This window comes from Gobio gobio (assembly GCF_949357685.1).
Source record: "Gobio gobio genome assembly, chromosome: 15".
NCBI lineage: Eukaryota > Metazoa > Chordata > Actinopteri > Cypriniformes > Gobionidae > Gobio > Gobio gobio.
The window spans coordinates 47845186-47868632 of NC_137108.1; the positions used below are offsets into that span (position 1 = coordinate 47845186).

General features: G+C 35.9%; 1 protein-coding gene across 1 annotated transcript in view; it reads left to right on the forward strand.

The window, feature by feature from the left end:
• The first annotated feature begins 710 nt into the window (after nt 1-710).
• fam110d (family with sequence similarity 110 member D) overlaps nt 711-23447 on the forward strand; it is a 30257-nt gene continuing 7520 nt past the window's right edge. Inside the window, exon 1 of the mRNA XM_079837791.1 lies at nt 711-818. The gene's annotated coding sequence lies outside the window, so the exon portion shown is untranslated. The remainder of the gene's footprint in view (nt 819-23447) is intronic.

A 23447-nucleotide genomic window follows, 5' to 3' on the forward strand; every position in this document is an offset into this window, starting at 1 on the left:
GCTATATAGCACTAAAAAAGGTTCCCTTATGATTACGAGACTTTTTTTTTAGTGTTTAAAGTCAGAATTGTGAGATATAAAGTGAGAATTGCGAGATATAAAGTGAGAATTGTGAGATATAAAGTCAGAATTGTGAGATATAAAGTGAGAATTGTGATATATAAAGTGAGAATTGCGAGATGTAAAGTCAGAATTGTGATATAAAGTCAGAATTGTGAGATATAAAGTCAGAATTGTGAGATATAAAGTCAGAATTGCGAGATATAAATGAGAACAGCCTGGTCAGCTTTAAAAAAGGTGTGCAAAACCCCTCTAAAACCAGCCTGGGAGACCAGCTAAAAACCATCCAACCAGCGTAGGTTGGTTTTAGCTGTTTGTTTGTTTTTTCAGCAGGGAAAGGTTCAGAAACACATTTGTAGCTGCGTTTAAGGTTTGTGAACCTCATCCTGAGAAATACTATGAAAACTTGATATTGTGGCTTGATATGTTTTCTATCTAATGCAATGGCAATGCTTGTCGCCAGTATTAAGATATCAATCTATCTATTTAAACACTGATGTCTCAAGCATTTTGTGTGTTTTAGTGCAGGTCAATCCCCCAAACATTCTCCCTCTGCTGTCGTGTTGTGGTGGGGTCAGTTTACACTCATACCTGCCCGCCCACAGTGGGATGATCCCGGTACATCCACGAGCCACAAGCGCTCCTCCGGCATTCAGTTCAGATTCACAAACCAATGAGCCGCACTCGACACCGCTCGTGCTGGACTGTAAACGGAGATTACCAGAGCTTTCACGTGTGGATACGGATCACGACACACGGTAAGCGCAAATCTAGCACTTAGTGTACGAGTAGTGACTGACTAAATATCCGATCAGATAATGTTCATTCAGCATTCATTGCGACTTTAATTCACGGAGTCATTTTGGCATAAATTCGTGTTCGTCATGAGTCTGTGTAAACAAACAGCGGAGTTCGTGTTTATTCAATATAAACGGTCATTGATCTTAAAAAAATATTTTAAGTTCAATTTGAAGTGTGAATTATTATTTTTGTTTTCTATAAATAATTAATGTCACTGCAGCTTTCGTTGAGGTTTATGTGGATAAGAAAGATAAATTAATTAATAGTTCCGTTTTTGTTGTTGTTCATAGCCTAACGTTAAATGAGAAACAGCCATACAGAAACTATTTAGTATCTGCATGAATTTAATAATATTGACAGAAAACGAAATGTTTTGGTGCTTTAATGTAGCCTAATTTGCATATGTATAAAGTAGAACGTACATTATAATTACATTGTAATGACTGATTTTTATTTAGTCTACAAATGAATGAATATTATTGTCTGTAATAGCTTCATTAGTCTGGTTGATCATTTACTCAATACAATTTTATTTATGTAAACGTGTTCAAGATTATTATTTTTTTCTTAAAGGGATAGTTCACCCTAAAAGGAAAAATCTGTCATTATTTACTCTCCCTGGCCTAAAGAATGAAATTAATACAGGTTTGAAACAACTTGAGGGTGAGTAAATAATGATTTTTGGGTGAACTACCCCTTTAAAGCTATGCAATTCCTGTGCCTCTAGCGGTACCAAACCGAATTGCAATAATAATGATTAGCTTCCCAGATAGCAATGAGTCGGCGGACCACCGGCGGTGATCCGGCGGCTGTAGAAGCGTCAGAATTGCGTAATCGCAAACACGTTTGACGGCGCACCGCCGGCGGCAGCCGCTTTTTAAAAGCGGCAGCCGGCTTCCTACCGCCTTCGTACCGCCGCCGGCCCGCAGGCAAACCGCCGTTCCGCCGCCTTTATACCAAAAGGCGGCCCGTCGGAGGCAAACGCTATTTTCGAGCGATCTGCCTCCGCTTATTGTGTAATAAATAATATATATATTTATTTATTATTCATATATTTGTAACATGCAGTTTATGATGGATAATAATTGAACAAACCAGATAAATTCCCATTTGGCATTTTTATTCCACATTTCAAAGTACATTAACTGTCAATGATACAAGATAATATAAATGAAATATAACAGACAATAAATAAGCTTAAATAGGCCTATAAATAACAAAACATTTTTACTAAAGAACCTGCATGTTTCCAATTAAATTTTGGTTAAAAAAAAAAAAAAAACAGCCTTACAAGCAAATTATAACACTTACAATATTTGTTAATAACAAATAGGTCAGCTCTGGGATGAAAAGAATTACCATTAAATATTATATCAAATAATGAGGATATTTGGTACCAAAGAATGTGCAGGATACCAAATAAATCGAGGTATAACATCACATTTAACAAGCCATTTCTAACAATAGGATAAATGGTAATAATTTAGAGTAAAGCTCTGGAGAAGAATAGAACAGTAGTAGAACAGACCATTATAACAAGCCTGACTATGGGTTCTCCGGTTTTCCCCGACCTCCAGAATGAGGCAGCGCAAATTGGCTTATCTTCAGTGATTTCTTGTGCGCCTATATAAAGGACAAACAACCTCGCCATCCCATATCCATCCAAGGAGCTGCCTTCAAGGCAGGGTCACAGGGAATAAAAAAAAAGTAATTTCCACAGTGAACAGTGTGGATTGGGTGAGTGTAGCCTGAAACTTCTGGCTTCTTTAGGGGTCTTGATGTTACTGACTGCAGGATAAAGAAAGGGTTCCAGGTGTCAGTAGTCAGCCTAGGTGTAAGAGGTCGGCTGTGGGTCCCTCTCAGCTGTGCGGCGTCTTTTTCCACCTTCACGATCAGATGCTCCTTTCAGGTAACGCATAACGTTAACCTGGACCGCCTCATCAGTGGCATCCTGGGTTGCCGGGTTCTTCCGGATGGCTCCTGTAGAAAATACAGATCTGTCATTCCATTTGAATGGCATAAGGCCACACACATCTACTTAAATATATAACAAATTTATATATATTACTTTGAACAATGGTCTTCAGGAACATGTCTCTAAAACATGCTTTATCCCCTACACCCGTCCAGGTTGTATTAATGGAAAGGTGATTAGAGAAGATACTCTGAAGTATTCGCCACACGGTTGTCTTTAGGTCCCTCCCACATTTGATTGCCAAAAACCGAAGCTGAAAATACAAAAAAGTGTTACAAATTACATCTCTGAAGCTTCTCATACATAAATATAAAAATGTGACAGGCTGTGGATTCAGACTGTAGAATATGCAGTGTACAATCTTAAATTTTACTTTTTAGATTACCCTACAGCATTATAAACAAAATCAGCACACTTACAAATCGTTCCTGGAGATCTTTATCCTGCCTCAAACTGTTGTCAAGCAACGCCAAATGGGTTGTCTAGGGGGAGTAACAGACCCCCTGGCAGGGAGAACTCTCCAACAGACACATTGGCACTGAAATGTTGCCGCATAGTGTCCATTTTGTTGTCCATGCTACGCACAACATCGCCAAACTCTCCAAGACGTCGCAGCATTAGGGTCTGATCTGCACCTACAGGGGTTCACAGAATAAAAGAATAAAGCAGTCAGTCCTGGTCCCTCAACTACTAAACTATGACATTTACAACTAGGTCTACTACATGTGCAGGTGGCCCCAGTGGGAATTAAACCAACAACCACAGGTGTTGTTTGCAAGTTGTACCTGATTGCCCAGTACGAGCAAACGTCATCAACATTGTTTCACTTGCTTCACCTGCTCTTGAAGTGAGCCGCTGTCATCCGAAGCTACAAAATGAAAGGCATTTGGTAATTTTGGACCTACATCACAGTCAAAAAAGTAAAATTTAAGAAAGAGTGCATGTTCTCACCTGCTTGTGCATTGCTTTCCCTCAGGGCTTGGTTCTCATTCTGGAAATCTACATAAAAAATATTTTATTTTAATTATATATATATATATATATATATATATATATATATATATATATATATATATATATATATATATATATATATATATATATATATATATAAAACAACAACTACAGGCACAATTTTCCATACTGTTAAAGTTTCCAACATCTGCAATTTTCTGTTTGTCCATCTCAACTCCTTTCAATATTCTTCTCCTTATAGCCCAGTAACTAGACATTGTGACTAACAATTTATTTACCTTGAAAGCCGAAACGATTGTCCAACAGTAGGTCTCTTGGATGAAGACAACCGATTGTGCTCTGGTCATGGTATCTGCAAGAAAATGTGAACAAAACCGCATTGTTAACGTTATATACAGAATATACAGTAGCTATGCTGTGGGGGGAAAAACTGGTCAGCCAAATGTGGAACAGTAAAATGTATTCATTCAGTGTAGTGATTCAAGTAAACTGCATTGTCATCAAACATAAAAAGTACAGCAGTTCAGAGAAATAACTCATAAATGACCTTAAATGCTAGAAGAACAGTAGCAACACAGCACATGTTAGCTAACACTTGCTAAAACTGACCTAGCAGCATGCTTGTTCGGACTAACACAATCATTTAAATAACCTATATACATCATTCTGTTTTGTTAGAAAACACCAAAAGTTAAACTTAAGTCTTTCTAGATGTAAAGCTTTGGCTAATTTACCTACAGTAGCTAGATACATTTTAACATGTAGAACATGCTTGAACTCAGTGTGTAAAAAAGGCGAAACAGCACGTGTTAGCTAACACTGTGCATTGTGCACTATATCAGCGTGCGTGTCTGAACAAACTAATTAAAACAACCTACCGGTATGATGTATCAAAAATGAACATAATATTGTGTGACACAAAAAGGAAACATGTACTTACTTAAACGCTCGTAGTCGAGGACATTTTCTGATCTCCTCTCTTCAAATACTAAAACCATGTGATGAGTTGCTGGCCGCTGTTGGTAAATCTGTATGTTTTACCGGTTTGTCTTCCGCCTTTTTTACGTATACTGCCCCTCTCGGCCGGTGGAGGTACTTCTCTGTTTTTTTTTATTTTATTTTTATTTAAATTAGTACATGTATAGACAAGTACAATACAAAAAGTACAATGAGAGAAAAATAAAAATAATAAAGCATTGTGGTACAGTTCCGAATATGTAGAACAAAGAATAACAACAAATGTAACACTGTATATAAAATAAATAATAAAAATAAGAATTCTGAGATAGAAAATACTTTATAATATTAAGGCAGTCACATGAAATTGAAAAGCTTTCAGGTTTCTGTTTTTGTAAGCTTTTTGTTTTGCGACCTCATGTTTGAGAGGGTTTCAAATATTGTAAAAATCAGCTTTATAAGAGGTAATATTAGAGGGCTTCTTTTGAGTTATTTTTGTCTTATGAATGTAGAATTTTTCCTAAATAATTAATAATATATTTTTGTTTTTCAGAAAAATATGGGTTTTGAAAACAAAGTAAAATGTCATGAAGTTAGTTCTAATTTTTTGTCATGTCTATTTTAAAGTCAGTCCAAAAAGAAATAGAAAAAAGGGCAATACAAAAATAAGTGTTATCCTAAAATGAACTTTCAAACTTTCTTAACCCTCCTATTAGCCTATGCTAAAAAAAAAAAAAAGTATTACATTCATTATGGGTCAAATTGACCAACACTGTTTAAACACACTCGACATGCAAATAATCAAGTGAAAATTTAAATGTAATTTCCTAAACCTAATCTTATCATGGAATCAAGAGTCAAGAATCTGTTATAAACCCTAATGGCTTTGGAGCAAAAAAAACTAATATTTGATATAATTCACATATAGGCTATTATGATTTTATAATCGCTTCAAATGTGAGAACTAGCTAAAATGCTGTCAGTTCCACTCTATTTCCCAACAAGCCAAACATAGCCAACGTGGCTGGTCGAATTTGAGAGTAGAAATCCTTGTATTTCACAGCGGCTTGCCGCCAGCCGGCCGCGGTCCATTAGGCGGAGGCAACCGCCAGAGAAAATGAAGCCGGCGGCCCGCCGGCTAGTCGGCCGCGGCATCTCGCAAGAAATGGGAGTGACGTATTCGGCGGCAAACGCTTCATCACCGCCAGCGGGACGCACCTATAGCCGACAGCTTAGGGCCGGCGGCAAAAAGAAGCCGTGCCGATATTTTTTGCTATCTGGGTTAGACTAAATTCACATACCTTCATCTACTGCATTGAATGAAGAACGTGTTTCAAGACTGTAGGTTCTGATGTCCTAAATCACTCATTCAGTCAGTTAAGATGTGATTAAATGGCAGCAAGACCGCTCATTAGGTTTTGAAACAGAGCCACTGTTGTTTCTGCACATTAAACAGAGAGAGAGAAAAAGAAAGTATTAATTGAGAAAGTACTATGTTTTGGAAATGCAAGATATTGGCCTAAATGCACCATTTTTAGAGAGGGAATTGTCTGTGCATTCTGGAGTATGACCTCTGCTCTCATCTAGACTAACTGGAAAATGATGTACGTTTTTTGCCTGAAGTTTACACAGAGCAAGAGAGTTATGAGGATGAGTTGGTGTTGTAGGAGAAGCTTTAAACAAAAGAATACACTAACTCCAGGTAGAGGAAAGTTGAGGTGACCACGTGTTTTTTTTTTAAACGGCAGAAACAAATAAAATTGACACAAATCCCATTTTCCTAGTAATTAAGAGGCTTTAATGCATTGTGTTACGTGTCAATGGGATAATGTTCGTAACCCTCCCCCACCAAAGGGTTTAACTTAGGTTAGGTGCGCAGACCATGCACTAACTTTCCGCAAGGTCAGCAGTATTAACCACTCAGAACCAGTCTAAACACTCGAACGAAGTAGACCAAACGCAGGGATTTCACCTGTCCTTGAACCATAAGTGAGGTCTCTTCATACTGGTGTATTGTCTTCCAAAGCCCAAAATAGGATCAACACGTGTCTTTGGCAGTGTCATCTCTGTGATGAGCAGATGCATGTAAAATGTAAACATCAGCATGATGCTGAGGGCCACGACGCTCCTCTGCAGATGTTTTGAGATGGTGTAGTGTGCATTGACGTAGGGCAAACTACAGTAAACTCTCTGCAGTGTCGCTGAATGCATTCGATCCAAACTATGCCCAGAAGTGCACTGAAAGCATGCTTTTTATGATCAGAGACGGGCCTCAGGCATCACCATAGACCTCAGTGCTTAAATCCGAACTTAACTTTTATCACAGTACTTCTGTGATCATTTGAATTACTGTAACAGAAATAATGATCCTCTGTGGTTGAAAAGACTGTGAAGCTGTTTCATGACAATGGCTCTCTCTTATGAAAGACTTTTTCCTCGCAATTCTGACTTTATAACTCGCAATTCTAACTTTATAACGCAATTCTGACTTTATAACGCAATTCTGACTTTTTCACGCAATTCTGACTTTCTCGCAATTCTGGCTTTATATCACAAATCTTACTTTATATCTCACAATTCTGACTTTTTATCACACAATTCTGACTTTATATCTCACAATTCTGACTTTTTATCACACAATTCTGATTTTATAACTCGCAATTCTGACTTTTCTAGCAATTCTGACTTTATATCACACAAATCTTAGTTTATATCACACAATTCTGACTTTATGATTCATAATTCTGACTTTGTCACACAATTCTGATTTTATAACTCGCAATTCTGCGAGTTATAAATCTTAGTTTATATCACAATATCACAAATATATCATATTATATCGGTTTATATTATATCACAAATCTTAGTTTATATCACACAATTCTGACTTTATTATTCATAATTCTGACTTTGTCACACAATTCTGATTTTATAACTCACAATTCTGACTTTATAACTTGCAATTCTGACTTTATATCTCACAATTCTGACTTTTTCTCGCAATTCTGACTTTATATCTCACAATTAAAAAATTTTATCGCAATTCTGACTTTATAACGCAATTCTGACTTTATAACTTGCAATTCTGACTTTATAGCGCAGTTCTGACTTTTTCTCGCAATTCTGACTTTATAACGCAATTCTGACTTTATAACTCACAATTCTGACTTTTTAACACAGTTCTGACTTTTTCTCGCAATTCTAACTTTGTAACTCGCAATTCTAACTTTATCGCAATTCGAACTTCATATCTCACAATTCTGACTTTTTCTTGCAATTCTGACTTTATAACGCAATTCTGACTTTTTCTCGCAATTCTGACTTTTTTAACTTGCAATTCTAACTTTATATTCACAATTTTGACATTTTATTGCAATTCTGACTTTATAACGCAGTTCTGACTTTTTATCACAATTCTGACTTTTTCTTGCAATTCTGACTTTATAACGCAATTCTGACTTTTTCTTGCAATTCTGACTTTTTAACTCGCAATTCTAACTTTCTCGCAATTCTTACTTTCTCGTAATTCTGACTTTATATCTCGCAATTCTAACTTTCTCGCAATTCGGACTTTATTCCATACTCTATGGCTTAGCGGCAGCACCAACGCAGATCTTAATGTTCGCTGTTATCGCTCTTTTTTATATATATATTTATGTAGGCTACATTTTTTTTATATTTTTTTAATATATATAGTAGCAGATCTGAGCTGGCTGCATCTCATCTGAGGTGCTGACAACCACTTTGAGATGAATAAATGTGAAAGGACTTCCATTGGGGGGGACGCTCAAAGCACAGAAGAGAAGCCCAAGGGCTGCGTGCAATGACCTTTGTCAGACTGTAAGCGAGTGCTGAGCCACTCCGGCTGAAGTGGTAAACCCCTACTTACTGGAAGTGAACCTTATGTAGAGAACACACTTCTGACCATTTGTTTTCCTGGCCTTTTCCTTCTCCGAGATTCCACAACACAAAAAAAACACATAATCATACCGGTGTGACCACATCAGTCTCAACTCCTGTGATACTGTATCCCGCAAATGTCTTTTATGGGTCCAGGACGGAAAGGCAGCAGCTGTTTTGTTTTATGTTTTTAACTCCATAAAGCCAAATGTTGCCCTTCTTTCAGCCGTTCGAGTGCAATCACGTAAACAGTCATTTCCCCTAAAGGAAACTTTGCATTTGTAGCGCTAATGTGTGGCTGCGTGTTAACAGCGTGAAGCTCAGGTTACTAATTAGAGGCTGAAGGTCCTGCAGATTCTTTAAAGTGACATTAACTTATTTGTATATGGAAGCTTGTTTGCTCCACAGAATTAAAACAAAAAGGTTATATCTCATAAATCAGACTTTTATAAATTATGAATAGGGATGCACGATATATCGGCCACCATATCGGTACCGGCCGATATATGTTCACTTTTAATGTCATTGTTATCGTCCTGATAAGAACATTTGGCCGATATATTAAAGCCAATAAATATTAAAGCCAATAAATAATGGATTATTTCCTTCAGCTGAGACACTTCCGATGCGCTCTGTTCACCATGATGGTTTTGAATTGCTTGAAATATGATTGAGATCACTTCAAAAAGGAAAATATAGTTCAGTGTAACATGCGCAGCGCAAGTCTGTCATATAGGCTACATAAAATTATAATAAAAATATTATAATTGTGTGCTTGGGACATGGCTTTTAATGGAGAGACTTTTGTTTTTGTAATCAAAAATATGTACAAATTTGGATTTAGATTTATCGGCCAATATATCGGTTATCAGCTTTCAAATATAAAGAATTATCTGCCAAAATTCTCATATCGGTGCATTCCTAGTAGTTATAAACTCATAATTGCAAGTTTACATCTCGCAAATCTGACTTTTTTCCTCCGAATTCTGTTTATAATTCTCAATTTTTTTTCTGTTTCTTTCACTGAATTTTAAAAAAGGTAATTGCAACTTTTTGTCTCGTTTATATCTCACATATCCGAGTTTTTTTTCCTCCAAAATATGAACTGTGAGATTTAGTCAAATTACTTTTTAAATGTTTTATTCCATATTCTAAATATATGGAAGCTTGTTTCCGCCACAGAATAAAAAAATACAATTCTGACTTTTTTTTTTCTCAGAATTGCGTGATATAAACTCGCAATTGCGAATTATAAAGTCAGAATTGTAAGATGTAAGTCAAAATTCTGAGAAAAAAGTCAGCTCCGAATTGGACTTTAAGGCCTGTACACACCGGGGCGAATATCGCACGCGCTTATCGCCTGCGTTTTTCGTGACGTTTTTCAGCGCATCTTGAGTGTTCACACCCAAGCGATTTTCACTGGCGATGCACCGAGTGAATGTGCACATTCAGTAGATGCGCTCCCGGTACACAAGGTGGAGCTGCGGCACTTTAAACTTCTGACACTCGCTTGTCACACAGAAAAAGAAGAGAGACAGTATTTATGTGCTTGCCAAAACCACAGACATATTATGTCTATGGCCAAAACCATTCACACACTTTTTGCTAACTGGCAAGCAGCATTAGCAGCCCATCTTCTTCTTTGTCTACTTACTACTTCTTCTTCGTATCAATGTGTGCTCAGCAAGACTGTTTTGTGCTTGAGCGCCACCAAGTCGTGTTTTACTGTCACTTCAGCAGCTCCAGGCACGTGAACAAAAGCGCTGATCTCATTGGTCGGCCAGTTTTTAACGCGCCGCGTCAAAATAAAAAAACCAACCCAAGGCGTTTTTTTTTTTAAATGACGCTTTTACGCCTGCCGTTTTACGCGTCGGTGTGCACACTCACATTGGCGCCCTTTGTTTAGTCACGAGGCGTTAAACGTCGGCGATAAACGCGCGCGAAAATCGTCCCGGTTTGTACAGGCCTTTATAACTCGCAATTGCAAGTTTATATCTTGCAATTCTGAGAGAAAAAGTCTGAATTGTGAGAGAAAAAGTCGCAATTCTCTTTTAAAATGTTTTATTCTATAGTGGAAACAAGCTTCCATAGAAATAAGCTTCCATATTTATGTGTGTGTGTGTGTTTAATGGGCTGACTGATGCATTTCACTCCCTATAGTCATCAAGTCTTTTTTTCCCTTCATGATTTATTTACTTCCTTTAGTATTAATATTAAATGGACGAATCCCGATGCTCACGGGACGTCCCCTCCGGTCCGACTGACAGCTGTGTGAGCGGGTCGCTCATAGTCACACATCTCGTTAATTGTCCTCGGCTCGGCTAGGTCGCACGGCCGTCCTGCCAGGTCCAATCAGACCTAGTGCTGCTGCCCGGATCCTTCATCGCACATGAAGGGGCTTGTATCCTTTGTCACGCTCACAAGACATTGTTCTGACAGGGCCGGTAACCAATGATCTTTCCCTCAACTCAACGCTGGCTTTGCTGATGTGGTGGGGGGGCTTGAGGGGAGATTAGGGGCTATTTCTGTGGCACTTTGGGCCTGTTTGCGACCAACGAGCCAGACTAGCGGCTAATGAGAGAGGACAGCTGACAGGTTCGGTGGAGGTTATGAAGCAAGAAGAATGGCAGTGAATCACGTGGCCTTTGAGAGTGATTGAGAGCCTGGATTTCACTTTATTTTTAGTAGAGGAAAAATTCATCCCAAACTTAAAACTCATTACTTCATGAAGTGTCAAAGTCTTCTGAGGTATGAAAGAGCATAGGACGATAGAATTGCTTTTATTTGAATATTAACTCGCTCAACTGTTAGTGGTGTTATAACAAAGTGGAAGCAATTGGGAACAACAGCACCTCAGCCACGAAGTGATAAGCCACGTAAAGTCACAGAGCGGGGTCAGCGCATGCTGAGGGTCACAGTGTGCAGAAGTCACCAACTTTCTGCAGAGTCAATAGCTACAGACCTCCAAACTTCGTGTGGCCTTCAGATGAGCTCAAGAACAGTGTGTAGAGCTTCATGGAATGGGTTTCCATGGCCGAGCAGCTCATCCAAGTCTTACATCACCAAGTGCAATGCAAAGCGTGGGATGCAGTGGGGTAAAGCACGCCACCACTGGACTCTAGAGCAGTGGAGACGTGTTCTCTGGAGTGACCAATCACGCTTCTCTGACTCGCAATCCCATGGACGAGTCTGGGTTTGGCGGTTGCAAGGAGAACAAAACTTGTGTCAAGTGTAAAGTTTGGTGGAGGCGGGATTATGGTGTGGGGGTTGTTTTTCAAGGGTTGGGCTTGGACCCATAGCCCCTAAACCTTGTGGAAAGCCTTCCCAGAAGAGCTGAAGCTGTTAGAGCTGCAAAGGGTGGGCCAACTCCATATTAAACCCTACAGATTAAGAATGGGATGTCATTAAAGGTCATGTGCATGTAAAGGCAGGCGTCCCAAAACCTTTGGCGATATAGCGTATTTGTTGATTTGTTTAGTGTTTTTATAGGTTAGATTCAGGTCACGCTCATAAACACAATGGGTAATCAATGCAATATCACTGGTCATGTTTTGTGTTTGCTGTCATTGAGCGATAATAGGGTTCAGGATTGTTGTGTCCCATTTAATGGCATGATGTTAAGACAGGAGGACTGGATCCCTCCCCCATCAGCCCATCACCCTCTGACCCCGTCAAAAGTCACGTTTGTTTGAACCTTTGCTGTTAACACTTGGGTCTGCAGTGACTTTAACATGTGTCTGGCAAGCGCTGTGAAAACACAGCCACTTTATCTGAGAAAACAAGGCTCTGGAGGAATAAACTGAACAGCTTTTATCACTTTTATCCCACGAGAGCAGTTTTTTCTGGATCATGGCAATCAAGTTAAGACTTATCCGTATATGTAATCTGATCAGCTGAAAAACTGCATTTAAATATCTCCTTTTTCCCCCTTTGCTTCACTGACAGTCTGTAAAAGGCTGCATGTAGATCAAATGACTTCACCTTTACATGCCCAGAATGTATTAAATTAGTATTTCACGTCAGACGCTTTTTATTAGAGAACTTTTCCGTACGGGAAACCTTTGTTATGGGCCACAGTTAGTGGACCAAACTCCCTGTGTAAACTTTATATGCATAGTAAAAGGAGGCAGATTTACAATTCTGCAATGGACATTTGGATTGGATTCAGATATTAATAATTTAGACAATCTCCGGCAGCAGTGCTTTGCAGAGACTCTCTAGTTATAGTTTGCACAATGTCTAGCTTATTCTAGCCACAAAACAATCACTTAGACATGAAAAAAAAGTATGCAGCTATATATCAAATACATATGCATCATTCCTCAGAACCAGAAGCTCTGACCAATATATATCAAAATTTAATTAAATACAGTCAAACCAAAAATTATTCAGACACCAGATATCATCTTTTACTAGTGAGTACAGGACACTATAGTTAGTTTATGTTAGTGAGGATAGCACAATAAAGTAAACTGTGACATATTATACCCAAAAAATGTTATACAGTGACTACCTGAGCCTTTGACCTGAGCATGTTTTGCTGAAGTGTTTTTTCTTTCATTGCTAATGTGACCTTTGACACCACAGACTGTACAAAATGAAACATTGCTTGGTCATTGGTTGAGCTAAATTGGTTTTATCTAATTGTGTACTTAAAGGGTTAGTTCACCCAAAAATGAAAATTCTGTCATTAATTACTTACCCTCATGTCGTTCGACACCCGTCAGACCTCCGTTCATCTTCGGAACAGAAATGAAGATATTTTAGTTGAAATCTGATGGCTCTGAAAGGCCTCCATTGGCACAATGGCACGGTTCACTCTCAAGACCCTTAAAAGGTACTAAAGACGTCGTTACAAAGTCCATCTCACTACAGTGGTTCTACAATAACTTTATGAATCGGCGACAATAGTTTTTGTGCGCAAAAAAACCCTAAATAACGACTTATATAGTGATGACGATTTCAAAACAAGGCATCATGAAGCTTCGAAGAGTTATGAATCAGTGAGTCGAATCAGCGCTGAAGTGAAGCGCGTCATTATACACACGTAATGAATAATGATACAGTTTATCATTTTCATAATATGACACATTATTTATAATATTTCATAGATTATGACAAACCAGCAGCGCATTTATTTATTTGCCGGCAAAATAAAAGCTTGACTGTCTAAATTTTGATGTAAATGAAAGAAAATACATTTAGAAAGTAAATTAAGGTATAAATATTAGTATTGCAATTTTACAGTAAAAAAAAAAATTATATATTATGTATTATAAATATATAATACATAATAAATTAAAGAAATTAAAATGTGAAAGTAAATTAAGGTATAAATATTAGTATTGCAATTTTACATTATTTAGTAATATATAAATAATATATTACTAAATAATACATTAAAGAAAGTAAATTTAGAAAATAAATTAAAGGTATAAATATTAGTATTGTAATTTACCATTATTTAGTAATATATAAATAATATATTACTAAATAATAAATTAAATAATTAAAGAAAGTAAATTTAGAAAATAAATTAAAGGTATAAATAAGGTATAATTATACTGTAAATAATTTTACAGTAAAATAAAAAAATATTAATAAATTTTTTATTTTATAGTACAGTAGCATTACAATATATCTCTTATTTAATATACAGTCAAATCCTAATAATTACTGTTCAGTCATACTGAACTGGTTAAAAACTGTGACCTATGAAAACTCAAATGGAAAGAGTTTAAAATTAAAAATTAAAAACTCGGGTTTGAGTTGGTTCTTGCAAAGAGTAAACCCAAGTATGAACAGCCACATTTTTCCCCAAAGCATTCATTAAGTATTTTGTTGCTGGAGAAACGTCTTCTTTTTTGGATCTTATTATGAAAATTATGTTCTACGCAGATGCACTCCCGAACAAAATCATTCAAGAATGTTCTATTATTTCCATTCAGAGCTATTCAAGTCATCCGGTGAACTGTCCTTTTACATATCGCAATATATATCTCAGAAGAACAGAATATCGCAGTCTCTTTAATTTCAATATCGTGCAGCCGCATTAACCTCGCCTTTCCTTTCATTGCACTTTTCTCTCAGGAAAGGCAAGACGTTTCCATGCCTCTTTGTGTTTTTCCCTGGGCTATAATAGACATGCTCAACCTTTAGCAACTCCTTCACTTCCTGCCTTAACTTTCCGGCTCTGAGCCATGGATGGAGTCCAGGTCTCATGCATCTATTGAAGACTCAGAGGAGTTTTTTGTTTTACACTGGGGGAATTTATAGCGCCTTTATCAGGCCTGTGTGGCATTAAAAAACAGACCCAAAGCTGTTTATGACGTAACTAATGGAAAAGCAGGGTAAAGTCCACTGATGTGATGCGTTAGCGCCTGTACACAGAATCTTAACCCTGTAATGCCTGATATAGTTAGAATGGATTGGAACGGTTTATTAAACCTTAAAAATGTAAACAGAAAAGGTTTGCATATGTTTTATGTATCTGATTTTGGCTCATAGTGAGAATATGGAGGGAAAGCACCTCGGTTTTAATTCAGAGGCCTAAATTGTGCAAAACTATGCAATTTGGTGCAGATGCTGATATCTATATGGAAAAAAAGTATGAAGAAATTTTAATAAATAAATGAGATTTTATACAGTATAATAGGGGTGTAACGGTACACAAAACTGATTGTTAGATATGTACCTCGGTTTTGAAGTCGCGGTTCGGTACAGCAGGGGAGAGAAAACTAAATATAAAATAGGGATGTGCGATCCGAAACTCAGTATCGGTATCAGCTCTGATACCGCCATTATTTGCTGGACCGGGTATCGGTCAGACAGGACCGGTCCAAATCCGATCCTGTGCGTATACTATTCTGTGTATTTGTTAAGCCCCAGTGCCCCACAAAAGGCACAAAAACATTATAAAGCATCATCAACGCTTCGTACACTATATTAAGTGTTCTGAAACCATTTCATAGTTTAATGTGAGGCAAGGTTATTATAGTTTTGCATTTTTCATTAGTTTTTATTTTTATTTCTTTTTGACTTTTTGTTTTCAAATCCAGTTTAGTTTTGATTCGTTTTTAAAGTGGGTTTGCTAGTTTTGTTTATTTTGTATTTTTTGAAAATGCTTAGTTTTAGTTTATAGTTTTTATTAGTTTTAGTGTTAGTTTTAGTCTTTTGGGTTATTTGTCAGGGGTAAGATTCAGAAAGGTCAGAAAAAGTATTGTGTAATAATAACTCAACAAAAACATCATACAATTTGAGAAAATATTCATTAAAAAATAAAACCAGAAATGTACATATGGGCACAAATATGTAAACTGTCTCACCAACGCGTGAGTGAGAGACGCAGGGAAAGGAAATGCAGCTGAACGTTATTTGCTCTATGAAAGACATTGACAAAGACCAAAACTAAGGACATTTAATCTATAATTTCATTTTATTTTAGTTAGTTTTGCCAAACACACATTTCAGTTTTGGTTAGTTATCGTTTTTTTTGTAATGCCTCGTTTTTATTTTTATTTCGGTTAACGACAATGTTTTTTCCCACCTAGTTTTTTTCGTTCGTTTTTGTTAACGATTATAACCTTGTTGTGAGGTACCGATAAATATTTAAGTAATTAAATTCAAGTTCAGGTTAATGCTTCTCTCCGCTGTGCCTGTCAGTCAGTCTCCATTCAGCTTTCAAACTGTGTCACACTCGGTTACGGCAGTCAACACGATGAAACTCTCTCCAATTTGATTCAATGTTCCTGTTATTATACTTGATCTGTAGATAACGGTTTATGGTTTGCATAAAATGACTTTATCTTGCTGGACTTTATTTTAAAAAAGTGCGTCCATCAACGAGTTTCGTTCGGGTTAGGGGAGCCGTCGGCTGCGCTGCCATTTTGTTTTTAGACCACAAAATCAACAATGTCTCTAAAGTAGTGTGTTTTTGGTGTGAGGGAAAGATAACCTTGTTCAGCTTCTCCCAAATAACCCAGCGTTAAGGAAACAGTGGATGCAGTTTGTTTTTCCAGAGTTCTGCAAGTGTGTTTGTTTGTTCCCGGTCATGAGTGGAAACCGCAGGAAACTGCATCAAATGTGTGTGTTTTGTTGGCAATCGGCACGTAAGTGCATATAATGTGTACAACACCAACGTATAGTGAATCGAAAGTTATTCAAGGATAATGCCATGATGTATTGTGTGTGTGTGTGTGTGTGTGTGCTTGTGTCTCTTTAGCTCCGGCCACTGCACGCCTCCACGAGTTTGGCTGTTTTCGGAAAGAATTGGTACAGCGTATCTGTCTTTTATAAATCTTTTATAAAACTAAAGATACTCGGAGATATGAAGGATTCAAAACTACTCTAGGTACTCAAGATTGACATGAGACTGGCAGAAACTCTGTGTTTTGCCTCCTTTAAACTGCATTCATGTCATGATATTGCATTTTTTTGCATATATTTCACATAAAGCAGCCTTAAATTTGCAGTAGCAAAACATTGTTTAAATCTAAGAGTCAAAGTGAGAGTGGTAAATGATCATGAGAACCTACATTTGGCTTGTTATGGTTGTTGAATGAGACTCAAGTATGAGGAGAGATGGAAAGTGCTGCATTAACAGTCGACTAATTAAAGCAAGTAAATGTGATAAGACGGATAAGGCGGAAACGTCTGTAGAAGGTGGGCGTGCTGAACAAATGCACCACAGATAACAGGAGCATGTTTTTCCTACACACGTATTTTTACAGTAATGTTTATCTTAAATAGATTTTCCCCAGGTGTGAGTGTCTAAATAGACGATAAGCCTGAGAACTACACACCTTTAATTCATTCACACATTCACATTGAGCTCTGAATCATTACTCAGCTCCGTGTTAATGATTTGGGGATTCGCAGGCAGACATTTTGAGTTAAAAGACCAAAGACACTGTTTTAGCTCCATGGTTAATTTATAGGTCAATAAACCACCTTTTGTCCTTTAGAATACATTTGCATTTTAACTATGGATTTACATTTAATGGGAATATTTTTACAATAATAAAACCTTTGTAGGGAATGGTTTAATTTATGAAAAGTTGAAAAGTATAGGTGCTCAAGTTTAATTTATGATCATTTTAAAATAATTTAAAAATAAAATATTGTGTGCAAAAAGAAATTAAGCATTTTTAGGACCAATAATATTAATAATAATAATAATAAATTATTAGTATTATAGGCTATGGCTTTCGAGATTAAATATATTCCTGATCGCTTTATGATATTCGGCTACCTACTAAAACAAACCATAAAAAAAAAAGAGTTGTTACTTGAAATAAAATAAACTTAATTAAAAATAAAAATTTAAACTTATTTTATTTCAGCTAGTTACCAAAAGGAACATTTATTATTTTTTATCTGTACTAAAATGACTAAAACTGAAATAAAAATGAGTAAAAACAATAGACATATTTGTAATATCATTTTGTGTGTAAAAAAAATTTAAATAATAATATACACACACACACACACACGTACACACACACATACAGTATATATATATATATATATAGATATATATATAGAGAGAGAGAGAGAGAGAGAGAGAGAGAGAGAGAGAGAGAGAGAGAGAGAGAGAGAGATAGATAGATAGATAGATAGATAGATAGATAGATAGATAGATAGATAGATAGATAGATAGATAGATAGATAGATAGATAGATAGATAGACAGACAGACAGACAGACAGACAGACAGACAGACAGACAGACAGACAGACAGACAGACAGACAGACAGACAGATACTGAAATATCATATTTTAAAATATAATAAAAAAATAATTAACATTATAAAAACAAAATTTTTACTAAAATTAAAAATACAAACCAATTATATAAAAAAACTATAATAGTATTTCAATGACACTACAATATTTATATATATTTTTATTAAACATAAACAGTGGTGTTTTTTTCTCTCTTTGGAATAAAATGAATAAAAATAAACTTTAATATTTCTTCCAAAGAAAATGATGAAAAAAATGTCTTCATAATTATAATCTAATAATGTTACACAATTTTCATTATCCAATAATTTTTGAAATATGTTAGAATGATCTAGGGCTGTGCGATGAATCAACTTCTATTTTCAGTTACGCTTATGGCCTGCAACTAAAATAACACAATTTGGGTGATTGGATCACAGGACGTTCCAGAGCCCATTTACACCTGCATTCATCGCGGAGCAATTGTGATCGGATCAGCCGAGACGGGTGTTAATGCCAGGTGTAAACAGTGATCATTTGACAAGCCCATGATAGTCTCCGGCCATCCACCGACTCACATTGTCCACATTTGAATGACAATAGGGTCAGTTAAGTGTCCACCACATCATTTGGAGAGGGTTTAGGGGGGTCTGTTATGTTTTAAAGAGCTCCCTTGTGACCCTCCTGTGGCCCGTATGCCAGTCCATCACCCCACCCATCATACATCAACCACATAATGGCACTCAAGTGCTGTCTATGGTGAGGAGATATATGCTAGCTCTGCCTTTGTGTTGTTAAGAGTGTTTGTGTCTGTTGAGTTTTATTGTCATGTGTTTTCTTTCGCCCTGTTTTTCTTACTAATGAGCCACGGCATTCAGTCCAGCCTCTCATCTCCAGAGCCAGAGGGGTCTATTGTCTACAGCGATAAATAATGCAGGATCTGCTCCGTGATGGACGTCCTGAACCTTTTGTAGTTTTATATCCAACACGGGACGTTTGTGTGTAATTGGGCTGCTCAGACTGGGTGGGACAGACACGTTTGGGGAAGCTTTTGATTACGAGCTTTAAAGTTTTATCAACTGGATGCAATAACTTTCCATTTGAACTCATAGCAGAGGCTCGTTTTACTGTCTGGAACTACATTATTCCCAAAACATTCAAATGTAATTCATACAGACCAATTTACCAATTTTCAGTTCCTGCATTGAATATTTTCTGCTGGACAAGAGAAAAGTCTTATTAAAACGCAAATTGTTTTGCATATTATTATTATTTATATTATTATTAACATTATAGTTAACTAAAACAAACAATTCTTGTTACTTGAAGTAAAATTTTAAATAAAATCTTAAAATTCTTATTTTTTTGATGTATTAAAATAACTAAATTGATGTACAAAAAGATTGTTGTACTAAAATAACTAAAACTGAAACAAAAATTTGTAAAAACTATATAGACATATTAAAAAAACAATAATAAAAATGGCAATTTTTACTGCAATTTTAACATTAAAATGGAAAAATACTAACCAATTGAAAATACATCTCAATATTTAATTTTTTATTATATTACATAAACAGTGAAGAATATATATATATATATATATATATATATATATATATATATATATATATATATATATATATATATATATATATATATATATATATATATATATATATATATATATATATATATATATATATATTTTTTTTTTTTTTTTTTTTTTTATATATTTGTTCCAAAGAAAATAATGGGAAAAAATGTGTCTCTTCATAATTATAATATAATGTTAGACACTTTTCATTATCCAATCATTTTCAGATGAATTTAAAAAAAAATCCTGGCCTAAATTTTCCTATTTGAAACTTCTGAAATATGATGTTAGATAATATTACAGAAGGATAATGGTTCATAATCTAGGGATGTGTGATTCATCGATTTTTATTCTTTAAATTAAGCTTTTGACTGAGATAATTGAGATTAGAATTAGTGCTATCAAATCGATTAATCGTGATTAATCGCATCCAAAATTAAAGTTTGTGTTTACATAATAAATGTGAGTACTGTTCATAATAAATATGTATATATAAACACACATGCATGCATGTATACATTTATGATTTAAAAAAATATATTTATACATATCATATAAATTATATAAATATATACTTTATATTCATGCAAATATTTCATAAATATATACATGCATGTGTGTATTCAAATATACACCATACACACATTTATTATGTAAACACACATTTTTATTTTATTAAATCACAATTAATCGATTTGACAGCACTAATTAGAATTTAACAATATATTCTTATATTATATTAGAATACAAAAATAAACAATTATTGTTGACTTAAATAATGTGAAATAAAAATAAATTATTTAAATGTGTAGATCAATATTATATACATTTTATTTTGTATTATATATTTAATTTATAAATGTGTTTATTTATATGATATATATAAAATATATATTTTATCATATTTGATTTTGTTTACAATAATTTTTTATTTGTTTATTAGTTATATTCATATGAAGGAAAAGTCGATTTTTTAGAAGTTCAGTAAATGCATGTATTTTCCAAAGTCATTGAGTAATCGGGTTAAATAATCATGATTTCAAAATTGACCAAAATAAATGTAATTTTTTTTGCCATAATCAAGCTGCCCTACACAGCTGTTTACACCAAACTGTACCAAACAAACACACATTTCTGGATATTCAAGTAGAAATGAGGCTTTTTATGGTTGTGTTCCTACTCTGCGTGAAGTCTTCAGTAGATCATAGCTTAGATGCAGCTTGACAGAAAACATCTGGTTTCTCTTTGACCTTGTTGGACGGCTGTTATCGCCACCCCTGCAGGCAGACGACCTGCCCACCAGCTTCACTGAGATGCAAGGAAAGCCATTGAGGCTGGATTAGCAGGGGTTAATTACAAGCCATCGCGGGCCGAGCCGCTGCTATTACCAGCGCAGTTCAGCCCTCAAAAGAGAGAGGAGGACAGACGAAGGTTCATGTGACTCATTTGCCTCTTTAGAGAGTAATAGAGGCCATTGAAAAGGAGCAGACGCTCTGGGTGATGGTGTGAACGTGTGAAGCAACTAATGTTTGGACCTTCTGGAGATCAGAAACTTTTCTTTAAATGTTCAAACTCATGCAGCTTAGTCTATTTTCATATTTTCAGTTCGTCTCACACTGTTTTAGGCGAGTATGAGCTTGAGATTCGAATGTCCAGTTCATGAACAAATAGGCTGATTGATGTGATTCTTTTTTAATGAACCGATTGAGTCATCTGTGTGAATCAGTCAGACCTCTCATTTCTTCACCGAATCAGCTCAGATGACTCGCTGAACCGATTACACGTCTGCAAAGTTTTGTTATAATAAATTACATTTTAATTTATTTGATTGTTTGGAAAGTTGTTAGGCCCTAAGTTTGGTGCCTGAAGGAGAATTTCCAAGCGATTTATCCTATCAGTCAGTAAATCTCACAGAGATGTTAGCGTGTTTTAATTTAAGCCTCTGCTCGGCTATTATTAGCACTATTTCTGCCCTAAACACTGTGATCCAGCACTCAAATAGCCGTCACGCTGGTTTGGAAAGATCTATATTACCGATGTAATGCATTAACAAGCCAATAATGGCCTTGAGTGGAGAGTGATGAAGACTCGGCTAATAATAGTGTGTGATAATTATGAAACATACTACTGTGTCGCAGTTTGTGCACCATGTTTCGATTACATTGACCTGATGGGTTATCCTGATGATTAATATTCACAATGTATCTCACACTCTTTTGACCTGTAAGTATGAGTTAGGACCTCCCCCAGTTTCTCTTGAAGCCAATACGGAAGTGACTTAAACTGCAATTCATCGACTGGTCACTAGAGACAGACTCCAGAAGGAGCAGAATCTCATTGAGCCTCATGTTAAAATGCCCAACTTTACAGCAGAAAAAAACATGTTTACAGTCTGGTACAAATTGTGGTTTTGGTCTATACGGCTAATTTTGACGACTGTGAGGGGGGTGAATTTTTTTATAACTCATTCGTTTACATTATATAAAGCCTTAAAGTTCTGCATAATTAAGGGTGTGGCCACTTTGAGTGACAGGTGGATTGCGTTTATCTGCTGTCTGTTAGTCATCACGTCACCTCAGCTCCGCCCACGTCCCGCCTCTTTGCCCATTTTCTGTTATCCGGGAGTGACGCGCTGACAAGATGGCGACGGCCAGCTCGACCCTACTTTACGGACACTAAGTCCATATTTTTTTTTTACAGTCTATGGTTAGGACAGATATTTTAACCTCCTGAGACCCAGAAAAAAAGTGTTTTGAATTTAGTATTTTTTCACGTCGTTAGATTGTTTAGAGCATAAGAAACAAATGGAGAACAAAATATATTTTATTCATATATGCTACGTGGACAGCAGGACTCGGTTGTTTAAAAAAATAAAAACACATGACATATATGGGAAAACCCAATATTGCATAATGTATCACTGTATCTAATTTGCATATTAGTGTGTTCCTGGGGCAACATGTAATGAAAAAATAAGTAATAATGGGAGTAATAATTGGCAACATTTTCATAATAATATCTAATATTTCATATGAATATTGATATATAAGTTCACTTGTTATGCCTGATAAACATGCTGGTTTCCTCTTCTCTCTGTTTTGTAACAGAAATTCACTAAAATATAATGTCCACTACAGTGGACAAACGTCTATTGGGTCCCAGGAGGTGAATACCGTCTCTCATTTAAATTTCAGCTAGAACTATTAGAGTTAGTAAGTTTATTTTGTCCCACTTTATATTAGGTGGCCTCCTTAACTACTATGTACTTGCATCAAAAAATAAGTATAGTGTACTTATTGTGTTCATATTGTAATGAAAAACACTTGCTGAAATTGAGGTGGGATACGGGTAAAGTTAGGGACAGGTGTGGTGGTATGGGTCAGTTTAAGGGTAGGTGTAAGGGAAGTGTCAGCAGTGTAATTATAAATGTAAGTACAGATGTAATTACATGAAGATAATT